The sequence below is a fragment of the Neovison vison genome, chromosome 12 (assembly GCF_020171115.1).
Source record: "Neovison vison isolate M4711 chromosome 12, ASM_NN_V1, whole genome shotgun sequence".
NCBI lineage: Eukaryota > Metazoa > Chordata > Mammalia > Carnivora > Mustelidae > Neogale > Neogale vison.
In genome coordinates this window covers 28,149,195-28,161,921 of record NC_058102.1, presented here as the reverse complement: position 1 = coordinate 28,161,921, position 12,727 = coordinate 28,149,195, and the positions used below count along the sequence as shown (strand labels likewise).

Here is a 12,727-nt window from a genome sequence, read left to right as displayed (position 1 = left end):
CAGAAAGGCGGGGTGGGGGCAGTAATCAGGATGCTTTAAGTTGTCTGCAAGTCAAATAAAACCCTCTGCAAATTTGCTTAAAACACTAAAAGGTATTTATTAGTATAGCTTCAGGCAGTTTGATCAAGACTCTGGTTTTCATTTCTCTAAGAGTATCACTGTCCTACTAAATTTTATATGTTCATTTCAGTCACTTAGTTTCTATCATGGCAATGTCTATCAGTGACAGTTTATTTGCTCATAGTCCCAGAAAGAAAGAGTTCCCTTCTTTATGCTGATTAGGCAACCCCAAATCAATCTTTCTAACTACTGGATGCCTCCATCTGACTTCAGTCTTGGTTATCTGCACTGATGATTTTGGTAAGAAGAAGGGGATTTGTGTAACTTTGGACCTTAGGGGTGGAGTGGGTTCATTCCATCCAAATCATATGGCCACTAAACGTAGGTGGGATAAACAAGGAGGAGGCAACCACAGTTTCAACTCCAGACTGAGAGCTATTCTAATCAATGATAGAAGCAGGCATGGAGAACCTTAGGTGATTCGAACAGATGTTGGAGGATCTAAGTCCCACATGAAAAACAAAATGAAGAGGAGATCGGCATGAGGGAGACAAAGCTGTACAGGTCAGGCAGGCAGTGCCTGGAGTACCATGTTGGATATTCATGACCTGTTCCAAAGGTCAATGGAGAGTTTTTGTTTTTTTGTGATGATCAAACTTACATATTAAAAACATTCTTGTACAGAAGAAAGAAATATGTGTATATATCCGATACATCCATATATATACATAGACTATGTCTGAAAAATACAAGACACTGGTATACGTGGTTGTTTATAGAATGAAGTCTTTGGAAAGCAGAGAGCTGACCAAATACAGAGACTTTTCACAGCATGCATGTTGACCTTGCCTTTTTTTTTTTCTTTTTAACCTATTCTTACCTTGTTCTTAGATTTAAAAAATAGCAAGTTAATTGCTTCCAGTGAAAACTCTGTCCACTGTATGGAGAGAAAACTCAGAGATAGGGAAGAAGGCAGGGACATAAGGCAGGAAGGGCAGTCACTTGGCTTCCCATGGGACGGGAACAGGTCACCTGTGGCTGAAGATCTACCTGTCTCCACTGCCATAGCTAAGCCTTCTGTCTTAAGGCGCACTCCAAGGTAGGACAGAGTGAAACGGCTACAGAGCCAGTGACTTCTGAGCATGAGATGCAATAGGGGGAGGAGGCTTGAGAAGGAGCCAGAAGCCATGGAATGGTTATAAGAGGATGATGGGGGCCTGGGGAAAGGGAGCAAGTTTGTATTTGTTCAGAGGCACGAACGTATTTGACTCACCTGAGCTACTGATACCCCCAGCTGTATAATTATGCAAATGTAACACCTCTGAAAAAAACGAGCCTCTGCATCTGAGTGGAACTCCTGGGATTCCAGATTGTGGAATAGGAGCCTGGAAACCTCTCTGGGAGGCAGCCCACACCCAGCTAGAAAATGGGAAGCTGCAGCCTATTCCCACCCTGCCGCCTGACTTCACGTCCTCACTGGGTCAAGTTGAACTCAGTAGAATGCAATGCGTCCACTTTGCTGGCACAAGTAAATAATGAAACCATTAGCAAAGGGACGAATGAATGCCAGCAGCAATTTTAGTGATAACTGCATACAATTAGCAAAATATTAACAAAATGTGAAATGAGTTTTGAGAGAACACAAACATTCAATCCATGGCAACAGGGAACAGTTTATATTATGCATCTCTCTCACTGTGTTTAATCCCTCCCATGCCACGATTCACGTCCTCCGTCAAGGCCCATTCTTATCCTTTACGCTGGCTGTAATCACACCTTTGAATCTCTCATCATTTTGTCATACTCCCCTAATATCATTTATGGGTACACTATAGCATAGCAGTAACAAGCAAGCCATCTGGAAAATTGAGTTTATACTTTTGGTCTCCCATTTACAGTCTTTACAAGCTGTATGACCCTGGACAGTTTCCTTAACATTCCTGTGAATCCACTCCATCATTTGTAAAATGGGGACAGTTATGTCATGTTCTTTATGATGTGGTTGTGAGGAATGAATGGGTTAATATGGATGGATGTGATGTAACATATATGTGTATATATGTGATATATATATTTGCATATATATATCTGTATATATGTATATATATATTATATATGTGATATATATAATATATATATATATATGTATTTGTATATATACATACCTGTCAATTTGGAGCACATTATAAGCTCTATGTGGGAATTAGTTATTGGTAGTATTACAACTATACATATTAGTTATTAGTATATTTGTCCTATCTCTTATTTAGATTATATGCATTTCAAATTATCTGATAGACTTAGGTTCTTTTTGTAACATAATTGGTCATCTAATATATTATGTGAGAAACTACCCCAAAACTTGCCAGTTTAAAACAACAAACACTTTTTATCTCGCAGGTCTTTTTTTCAAAGATTTTATTTATTCATTTATTTGACAGAGAGAGTGCACACTCACGAGAAAGAGAGAGAGTGAGCACACAAGCAGAAGGAACAGCAGGCAGAGGGAGAGGGAGAAGCTGAATCCCTGCCGAGCAGGGAGCCCAGTGTGGGGCTTGATCCCAGGACCCTGGGATCATGACCTGATTCGAAGGCAGCAGCTTTACTGACTGAGCCACGCAGGAGCCCCTGTCTCACAGTTTCTGTGAGAGAGGAATCTGGGGATGGCTCAGAGTCTCCCAGGAGTAAACGACTGAGGCTTCCCCCAGGGCAGTAGTCATCTATCTGAAGGTTCCACGAGGGAAGGAGCCACTGCCAAGCTCACTCACGTGACTATGGGCAGCCACAGGTCTCTGCTGGATGGTGTCTGGAGACATCAGAGTCTCTCCGTAGGGAGCTCAAGACATGGCAGCTGGCTTCCCGCACAGCAGGGGCTCTGAACCAGGGAGAGAACAAAACAGAATCTTGGGTTTAAACAACTTAATCTCAAGAGTGGTGACCCATCACTTCTGCTATTTTCTGCCCATTAGAAGTGCGTCTGTATGTCCAGTCTACACTCTAGAGGAAGGGATCCCACGAGGACATGAATAGGAGGAGCTCATGGTCACAGGGCCCCATCTTAGAGGCTGTCTCCCACACACAGTAAGAAAGAGGAAAATGAGTGTTTGTGGAATGGGCCAGCCTTACTGGATAACCCTTGTGGTTCTGAAAAACCATCATCTAACAGACTGAACAGGAGAGCAGCACAGGTAAATTACGTCTATGTGAAACACTCGATGCTTGGCTTATCCATTTAATAAACACTGGTCGATCCCCACTTTTATTGCAGACACTGTGTGAAAAATGAAGGATACTAAGATTTAAAAAAAAATAAACTTTAAACTGGATAGGATCTGGCCCAACTTTCTCACTGAACAAATAAGGAATTTGAGGTCTAGAGCAGACAGACTAGTTGTCCCCAAGTCCCACAGTAACACAAGCACTGCCAGCACTCAGATCCCTCAATCCCTTTCTCCTCTGATGGAAATAAGGGAGTTCCCTGCTGTGACCTCCTGGGCAACCAATCCCCCCACTTCTGTGACTAGGAGGAAAGACAACAAAAAAGAACTGAATCTATGGGACATTCGTTATCTTTAAATGCGTAGAGTTTGTTTTGTTTTAAGATTTTATTTATGTATTTGTCAAAGAAAGAGAGAGAGTGAGAGAGAACGAGCACACAACACGGAGAGCAGAGGGCAGAGGGAGAAGCAGGTTCTTCGTTGAGCAAGGAGCCTGCAGTGGGACTCGACCCCAGAACCCTGGGATGGTGACCTGAACCGAAGGCAGATGATAAACTGACTGAGCCACTCAGACATCCCTAAATGCATGTAGTTTTATTAAAACCAGCCCCTCATATTAGGACATTCTTTACATAAAGACAAACTATAATCCGCGAAGTTCCTACATGCCTAACAGATTTTTATGGGCTCCATTCTTCCCGTCCCCTGTTGTCCCTTGTGCAGACATTGCATTTAAGCTTCCACACACCACCTGACAAAGACAAGGACTTAGACATCACCCGAGCTGCACAGAGAGAGAGCTAAGTACCCCTCTGCTGGGGATGGGACACTACTTGCCCCCAAACCATCCAAGCTATAGTTCTCGCCTTTGGCCTCCTGACAAAGGCTGATGTTTATTCGTCTCTTTGTTTGGCTTGCCTTCAACCAGAAAGCACTGCTTCCATGTGTCAGACTCAACAAGGCCACTTTCCCCTCTGGAAAAATAAAATAACCTCTGCCCTAGTCATGCCTGGGAATGGAATGCACTTTGAGAGGCAAATACAAGAATTTCATGTGATATAAATAGACTCCATCAATTCAAGGAGCGGGTGTGGAAACTGAAACATTGACAGGTAATTATCAAAGTACCTTAGAAAAGCAAGTTTCTGTGGACAATAGCTGCAATTTATTATTATTATTGTTGCTAGCCTCCCTGATGTTCTCCATTTATGATTCGAGTAATCTTGTCTCTTTTGATGAATGTACCTTTTGTTTTTCATTAGGGTGTCAATGCATTAGACAAAAGGCCTGCTGAGTACGACAAAACTCATGGTCACCTGACAGAGAAAACAGGACTTTATACCTGTGAGCCAAAACACAATCGTCCCCGGTACTTGGATGGGAGAATGCATAGGTACAAAACCACGTGTCCGCGTGCGCATGCACGCATCGACAGACCGGCGCGCGCACACAAGAACGTTGCTCTTGACAGTCCTGGAGATGATGTTAGGAATTTTTTAGCCAGGTTCAAGTGCTCTGTGGCAGATTTGCCAGCTCCAGACCACGCATAACTGAAACCAGCCCCTCTATGCCTCCGACACCTTTATATCTTATATCGTTGTGATCTTGCTGAATCCCTAGACCAATCACAAAGGAGTAAGAATCCCTCTCCTTCAAAAATCCTCAGGCCTCTTCCCTTAATTAGAGATCCTGAGCTATACGTGGTTGGCCGTGAAGCATTATTTACTCTTAGGCTGCTCCAAGGCTTCAAAGCACTACTTTTCAAACCCTTCCAGCTCCTAAGGGGGTGGGAGAGTGGAGGAAGTAGTTCAGTGGTCAGTCGATAAGAGTTTGAGATACCAGCAAACCCGACCCAGTGCTGGGTGTTTAGGCTAGAATTTCAATAGGTTCTTAACTAGTCAGTCCACTGGGGTATGTGCACTTTTTTATCAGTCTAGTATTCTGGGCCAGTGACACAATCTTGGACAGTTATCAAGAGCTAATAACCTTTTGCAATAATATCCTCGACGGGGAAGGGGAAATGGGGTTTTCTAGGGCTGAAGTCTGAATGATTGTAAAAAAAAAAAAATTTTTTTTTTAAAATAGAAATTCAAAAAACACTTAGAATTAGAACAAAAGAGAAAGCAAACCAAACTCCCCCCACTCCCAACATAGAAAAAATGTTAAGCTACATGTGCCACAAAGGAAAAAAAATTTTTTTCAAAGAAAAGCTCAGAATTTTCAATGTATGCAGAACATTAATTTTAAGGTAATTAGAAAAAGCTGTTTTCTATTCATCAAAAATCAAAGGTATGTACATTCTGGATAAAGATTTGGCTACCAATTAATAAATTCATAAATACCCATGGAGTCTGAAACGTGCCATCCATATTATGTGGTACTTTGAAACCTACTGGGTCCTAAGAGAAATCATAAAAATGGGAAATCACTTTTAAAAGAACGTATTTTCTTTAAAGAGTTTATTTATCTATTTGACAGAGAGAGAGAGAGAGCACGCAAGCTGGGGGAACAGAAGGAAGAGAGAGAAGCAGGCTCCTCGCCAAGCAGAATCCTGACATGGGACCCAATCCTAGGACCCTGGGATCATGACCTGAGCTGAAGGCAAATGCATAACCGACTGAGCCACCCAGGCACCCAAGAACTTATTTTTCCCCCGTGCAGCCTCCACTCCCATCCCTGTGTACTCACTCAAGAAAAATATTTTGAAACAGAGTGAAACTAGAAATCGCATCCCCTGCAATATTCCAACATTGTTTCTGTTCTTTTGTTCATTCATTTACTGGCTATGCACTCACAGGGCTTCCCCTTTGGCTACGCACTGTAATAGAAAAAAAAAAAAAAAAAAAGGAGTGAGTTACACAGTCCCTACTCAGAGGATCTCCCCTCTTAGTGAGAGTGACACACACAGAAATAAACAATAATACTCTAAATACTGCATCAAGACACAGCATTATTAAAGTCCAAAATGCTGAGTGTCTAAGACTAGGGGCTTAAAACTGTCTCTACAGAGGAGGCGACATTTAAGCTGAGTCTTAAAATACAAGTACGAGTTGGCTAGGTGGCAAGGGGGGATCTTCACACATATTTTGGAAAGGATGAAGCATTTGCTTTGATGCAAGCAGAGTGTGCATGCGGATGGATGGAGGAGGCGGGAGGAGATGAGGAAAAGTAAGAGCCAGCCTTTAATTGACTCCTATGCCGTGCTGACATATTTGAACCTTATCCCACCTGCAACAGAAAGGTGCTAGAGATTCCTAATGAAAGATTTCCTTTATACTCAAATAATTCAGGTGGTATCACAGAGGATGAAGGAGAAATTTTGGTTAGAATCAGTATTTTACATGGCTTCTTAGAAAGTACAACCAACACCAAGTCTAGTTTCTGCCCAAGCTGAATCCCATGTGTTATCACATCTCAGGCTGAATCCCATGTGTTACCACATTTCCCTTTTTTTTCTTTGTAATTTTCATCCCATTCACCTTTATTTATCTTCCACTGATTCGTTCAGTCAATCATTCCATCATTCAACAAGTATTTGTCCAGCCCTTACTAGAATGCCAGACACTGTGTAGGGACCAGTGATGAGTCCCTAACAAGGACAGGGTCTGCAATCTGGCCAAGCTTAGAGTCTAGCAGTGCTGACAGATTTATTTAAATACAAGTAATTGAAATGATGTATAAGGAGCAAGATGAAGGGAAGCTATGGGGGTTTCCCTAAGGAAGTGGTGGTCAGCTTGTGACCTAAAGGATGAGTAAGACATAACCAAAGTTCATGCGTTAGAAGGAGGATGGGGGAAAGGCAGAAATTACCGTGCAACTGGGAAGTAACCAAAAGCAGGAGGAAGCATGATACCTTGGAGGAAGTGAAAGGTGTCCTGCCTGCCCTGCAGTTGAACAAACTGGAGAGACGGGCTGGAGTTAGAGCCTGTGGGGCTATGCTCACTATGTGTACCAACCCAGTAGGCTAGCCTGTGCTGTAGAGATAGAAACCTAATGTTTAGTGCCTTAACTGACAAAGATTTGTCTCTCTGTCAAGTAAATTCCAATGCAGTTCAGATGACATTCCAGGGCAATTCTCCATGGGGTATTTCAGACACTAGGGATCCCGCTATCTTTTTATGTTACCGTCCCAACATGTGGCTCTCGGGGTCACTACAAGAGGTGAAGAGCATGTATGACAGTGATTCCTAAATACTTTTGCCCAAAAAAGACACGTTCATCCACTGCTATCCAGAACTAGTCACAAAGATCCAACTAACCACTAGAGAAATGCTGGAAAATGTAGGACACACATGGGCCATTTAGTGACCACCCCCCCCCCCCAGTATCTCTGTCAAGGATTAGCAGGCTTAATCCTAAAGATAAAGGAGAACCACTACAGCCTTGCAAGCAGGGGACTGCTAGGATCAAGTTTATGTTGTAGAAGTGACTCCAGCAATACTGTGGAGAATGAAACGGATGGACAAAGAAAGATCAGTTAGGAGATTTTTCAGAAGTTCAAGTAACAGAAGATGGTGGGTGAGAATACAGTGGTGTCGGCCTCCCAGTTTAGTAAAGACCTACATTCAGACATTTTTATAAGAATCCTAACAAGAAATTGGTTTAAACTGGTACTTGTAACAGAGAAGAATTTTCTTATGAGCAACAATAACAGGGGTGCCTGGGGGACTCAGTCAATTAAGCTTCCAACTTTTGATTTCAGCTTAGGTCATGATCTCAGGGTTGTGAGATTGAGCCCTGCCTACGGCTCACATGCTGGACATGGAGCCTGCTTAAGATTCTCTCTGTCCCTCTGCCCCTCCCCCCATGTGCACACGCGCACTCTCTCTCCCTCTCTCAAAAAAAAAAAAGAAGAAGAAGAAGAATATCAGAATATGTAAACTATTGGCTTTATTTACCTAGTAGTTTAACAGATTACAAATAGCTGAATTCTCTTCCCATAGGTTGGGGAGCAGGAGATTCAGGAGAGCAAAGGTTCTTTTGCTTTAGTTCTGTGGAATGGTAAAACATGGTGAGGAAATTATGATAATATCCGACAGAGTATCCTGAAGCTGAGACTAATGCTAAGACCATGGAAGTATGGAGAGCAGGGATTCAGATGGAGAGCTGAATAATAAGTCAGAAAAAGGATATAGGACTTTCCAGAACCAGGAAGGTAGGTCAGAAGTCAGAGTATGGAGCCAGCGAGCAGAAGGTTGGACCAAAGAGCACAGAGAACAATGAGTGCCACCAAAAAGCGGATTGTCCAAATCGTTCTTACATGCTTTCAGTAACCTGGAGATGGGAGTTACAACCGCAATCACTGAGCCAGAGGAAGGGCAGGCAAGAAATGTTCCTCTAAGTAATTCCCCCATCAATCATCTTCTTATCAAGTCTGGAACTCATTTTTTTAAAATTTCAGCTTTATTGACATATAACTGATAGGATTTTCACATAGCTCCCAGTCTTCCCCAGCCCAATAAAATCATCCACTCTCCCCTCAAGTGCTTCGGCCATAAGCCCTTCTCAAATCTTCTCTTTCGTGTTACGCTACTTCTCCATGTCCGATCCATCAGCATGTCCCTTGACTCTACATTGATATATGGTCTGATTCCAACCGTTTCCTGTCATCTCCACCATTGTCCAAGTCACACCATCTCTTAATTTTGACTGTAGCAATAACTTCTTAACAGACTCCTATCCTCTGCTCTTTCCTCTTAAATTCTATTCTCACCACAGACAGAATGATCGTTTTGAGACATGAATATAGTCATATTAGTCCCTTCCAGTGGCTTCTAGTCCTACTTAGAATAAAGCCGTGGCCAGGGTGCCCGGGTGGCCCTGTCGGTTTAAGTGTCCGATTCTTGGTTTCAATGTTTCAGTTCAGGTTGTGATCTCAGGGTCATGAGATCAAGCACAGAGTCAGGCTCCATGCTCAGCTGCAAGTCTGCTTGGAATTATCTCCCTCTCCCTCTTCCTTTGCCTCTGACCCACAACTGCAAGTGCTCAATTTCTCTCTTTCAAATAAGTAAATCTTTTTAAAAAAAAAGGAATAAAACTATGGCCGACAACATCCTTCAATATCTAGGCTATGCCTTCCTTTCTGATCACATTCCCATCTCTTCCTTCTATTATTGCCCTTGTTACCTAGACTGCAAAGCTGTTCTTTAAGTATTCATTTAAATTAATTATTAGATTAAATATTACCTCCTTAGCCTCATCTCTAAACATCTGATCTAAAGCAGCCACTCATTACAAAACAGTAAATCTATTTTGATGTTCTGCATACATTGACTCTTAATATTTTCTTTCTGAGTTACTTCCATGGTATTGCTGTCATGCTGTCATGAGGGTTAACTATCTGTTCTCCTAGAAGTACGCCCCCACTGAAAGCAGCAGCCTACACTGCCTTGATCCTTGCTGTTCCCTAGTGCATGGAATGGTGTGTAGTAGGCACTCTATTCTAATTTGGTGAATAAATATATGAATGAAGAAATACATAAATGAGTGACTTCTCCTTCTTTCCTGTGCCTGAAACCTCTCCTTCTTGACTATCTTCTTTCCAACAGCCTAGAACCTTGAAGCCTCTTAGACAATTGAAAAAGAAAAGTCCTCCCTTGATCTCCTGTAGCTTTTTCTCTTCCTTTCGATTCCATTCTTTCTTCTTCTTTATTGCTAGAAATGGGGGCTTTTTGTTTGTTTGTTTGTTTTTTATACAAACACTCTACAGTTACTGCATAACATTCTCTAGCTTCTGACTCTCTGCTCGGTGGAAATGGGCCCAGCTCCTGGTCCCAAACCAGCCCTTGCCTTAGTGACCCTCACTGCCACCTCCAGTGCTCCCTCTTCTTCTATTCTTGACCTCCAACATCTCTTCTTTCTGTGGGGCTCTCTGACCATTCCCTTTCTGTTCTCTTCTTAAAACAATTCCTTGGGCTCCTCTACACTCTTTTCATGCTCCTTCTTTCTTCCTTCCACTATCTGCTCTTTATCACGTGACTTTTGCCCTTTCCCTCCCCCTCCCACTAAATTGGAGTATGCCCGGTCACTTAGGATTCTTGGCTCCCGCCTTTCTCACTCTCTACCCTCTCCTTCTGGCTGATTTCATATCCTCCTTGGACTTCAAATACTTCCCCAAAATATATATTTTTTAAATCTACACCTCTAGCCTATAGCTCTTCCCCTCACTATGTACACTTGGGTAGCCCACAGTCCTTTCAAACTCAACATGTCCAGATTTGTAAGGTACTGTAATAAGGAAAGGGGGACTCGGAGATTTGGCCGTTTACCTAAGAGCACCTGACTAGGGAATGGTAAAACTGGACTCTAAATTCAATTCTCCCAGACATCAAAGCCCATATTATTCCTACATGTCACTTTGTCATTGTGTTACAACAGCAGAAAACAGGAAACAGCCAAAATGTCTTTTTAGAGAGTAGTTCAGTATACTGTAGAATGGCCAAAAGAATGAAATTTGATGCCATGATTAAAAAAGATTCTTTAGAAATATGATTAATAGCAGGGGGGAAAGTGAAACATGAAACTATGTATAGTAAGATCCTAATCTCATCATTATGATTAGAATAAAGTCTGGAAAGGAAACATAAAATGTCAACTGCTATCTTCATGTGGTTGTATGATTATGGTTTAAATAACTATATTTTTTTCTCTACCCCCATTCATTCTGGCCCTGCGCTAGTGCCTCTGATTTCTTTTTAGAACCTCTTCTTCATGTGTGTCATTTGTTTTTGTTTTTTGTGTGTATTTTGATGGGAAAGTAATGAACTTTCCTTAGTCATATCCTTTCACTCACCCAGCCAGTATAAGCCAAAAACCTTGTATATTGGCCAAGATGAGCCAATAAGACATTTTAGCTGAGTTGCATTGGGAAAGAAAAATGTCAGAACCCATTCAATCCTATAGTGGCACGAGAACTAAGCAATCAGTTTCCACCTCCATTAATTCCTAGAGCTGCTCTTCTTGTTCTATTTCTAAACTGATTCTCTGGCCTCTTGTCCATTCTGGAAGAGTCCTCACATCCTTTCAATAAATGACCTTTTCTTGGCTAAATCAGCTCTTAGTGGTCTCTGATACTTATGACCAAAGAACCTTAACTGACACATATCTGTATGTTTTCTATAATAAATACATTTTGTCCTTATACTCAAGAATGAAGAGGGAAATGAAAATTAAAGATCTAGCAACAATAAAAACAGTCCAAGTTACAAGTTTGAAACATGTTTGACTCTAATAAACCTGGGTGAAATGTGAGATTTGACCTCTCCTGATCCATCACTGATCCTAGGAAATCACCCACTTCATGCTGTGATTTCAAAGTGACAGCAGATCAATAGTATCCCCTTCTTATACAAACAGAAAACATTTTTATTTCTATTTCTAATAAGTTTAAGGTCAATGAGAGCCTACCAAAGCAAGACTTGGATTATACTGGAAAGAAAATATATTCTTTTTTTTTTTTTTTTCATTTGATACATGTAGTGAATGCTTCCTTCATGCCTGAAAGTTGGTCTACAAAAATGAATGGTGGCTTTGCCTTCTTAGGTACTTCCTCCTGCAGAATGAGCCAAGTGCATAGCAGATAAATTGCAACAAAACATGGTAAATGCTACTCTAGAGATGGGAGCAAAGTGCCATCTCTCAGGACAGAGATGAACTATCACTGAAAAGATTCTAGATGATTAGAAGGCCAATAACAACCCCCCAAGCACTTACTGTTTTAGCTGAAAACTGGGCTACAGCGACTTTGCAAAGAAGATCATCATTCCAATGAGAAAACACGGAAAGCATGCCATTATCCTGTTAGTGGCAAAACCATGTTATAGGTTGTAATTTCCATTCTTTTTTTTTTTAAGTGCATCTAATAAGCTCTCAATATAATGATTATAATTTTCACTTTAAATCCCTTGAAAACACATTGTAGTGTCTTTACCATCAACTTGCCTTAATAAAATAACAGAAATTGGGACACCTGGGTGGCTCAGCCAGTTAAATGTCAGCCTTCGGCTCAGGTCATGATCCTGGGGTCCTGGGATAGAGCCCTGCATCAGGCTCTCTGCTCAGCAGGGGAGTCTGCTTCTTCCTCTCTCTCTTCCCTTGCTTGTGTGGTCTCCCTCCCTCTCTCTCTGAAATAAATAAATGAAATCTTAAAAAACAGGTAACAGAAATTCACCTTTGTCACCTCCCTCTAACTAACCCCTTAAGTATTTACCTTCATTTTTCCAAAATCCATTTCCTATTTTCTCAGTCCCGGGGACACTAAAAGAATTATCTTGCACCCCTCACTGAAGAGCCTACCCAGATCCTGTGTCTCAACACCATGCTTTGTGTAAGATGGAGAGATTCCTCCCGAACATATCTTCACATCCATTCTTATCTATTGCGGGTCTCTTCTTTCAAGACCTAGTTTGATACCTACCCCTACCAGTGTGCCAGCAGCCATAATGGCTCAG

General features: G+C 41.7%; 1 long non-coding RNA gene across 1 annotated transcript; it reads right to left on the bottom strand.

The window, feature by feature from the left end:
• Positions 1-2,718: 2,718 nt before the first annotated feature.
• Positions 2,719-12,070, bottom strand: LOC122892041. Its single transcript, XR_006381354.1, has 3 exons — positions 11,991-12,070; positions 5,967-6,096; positions 2,719-2,935 (listed from the first exon to the last, which is right to left on the bottom strand). It is a non-coding gene; the product is annotated as an uncharacterized LOC122892041 (long non-coding RNA).
• Between the last annotated feature and the right edge of the window lie 657 nt (positions 12,071-12,727).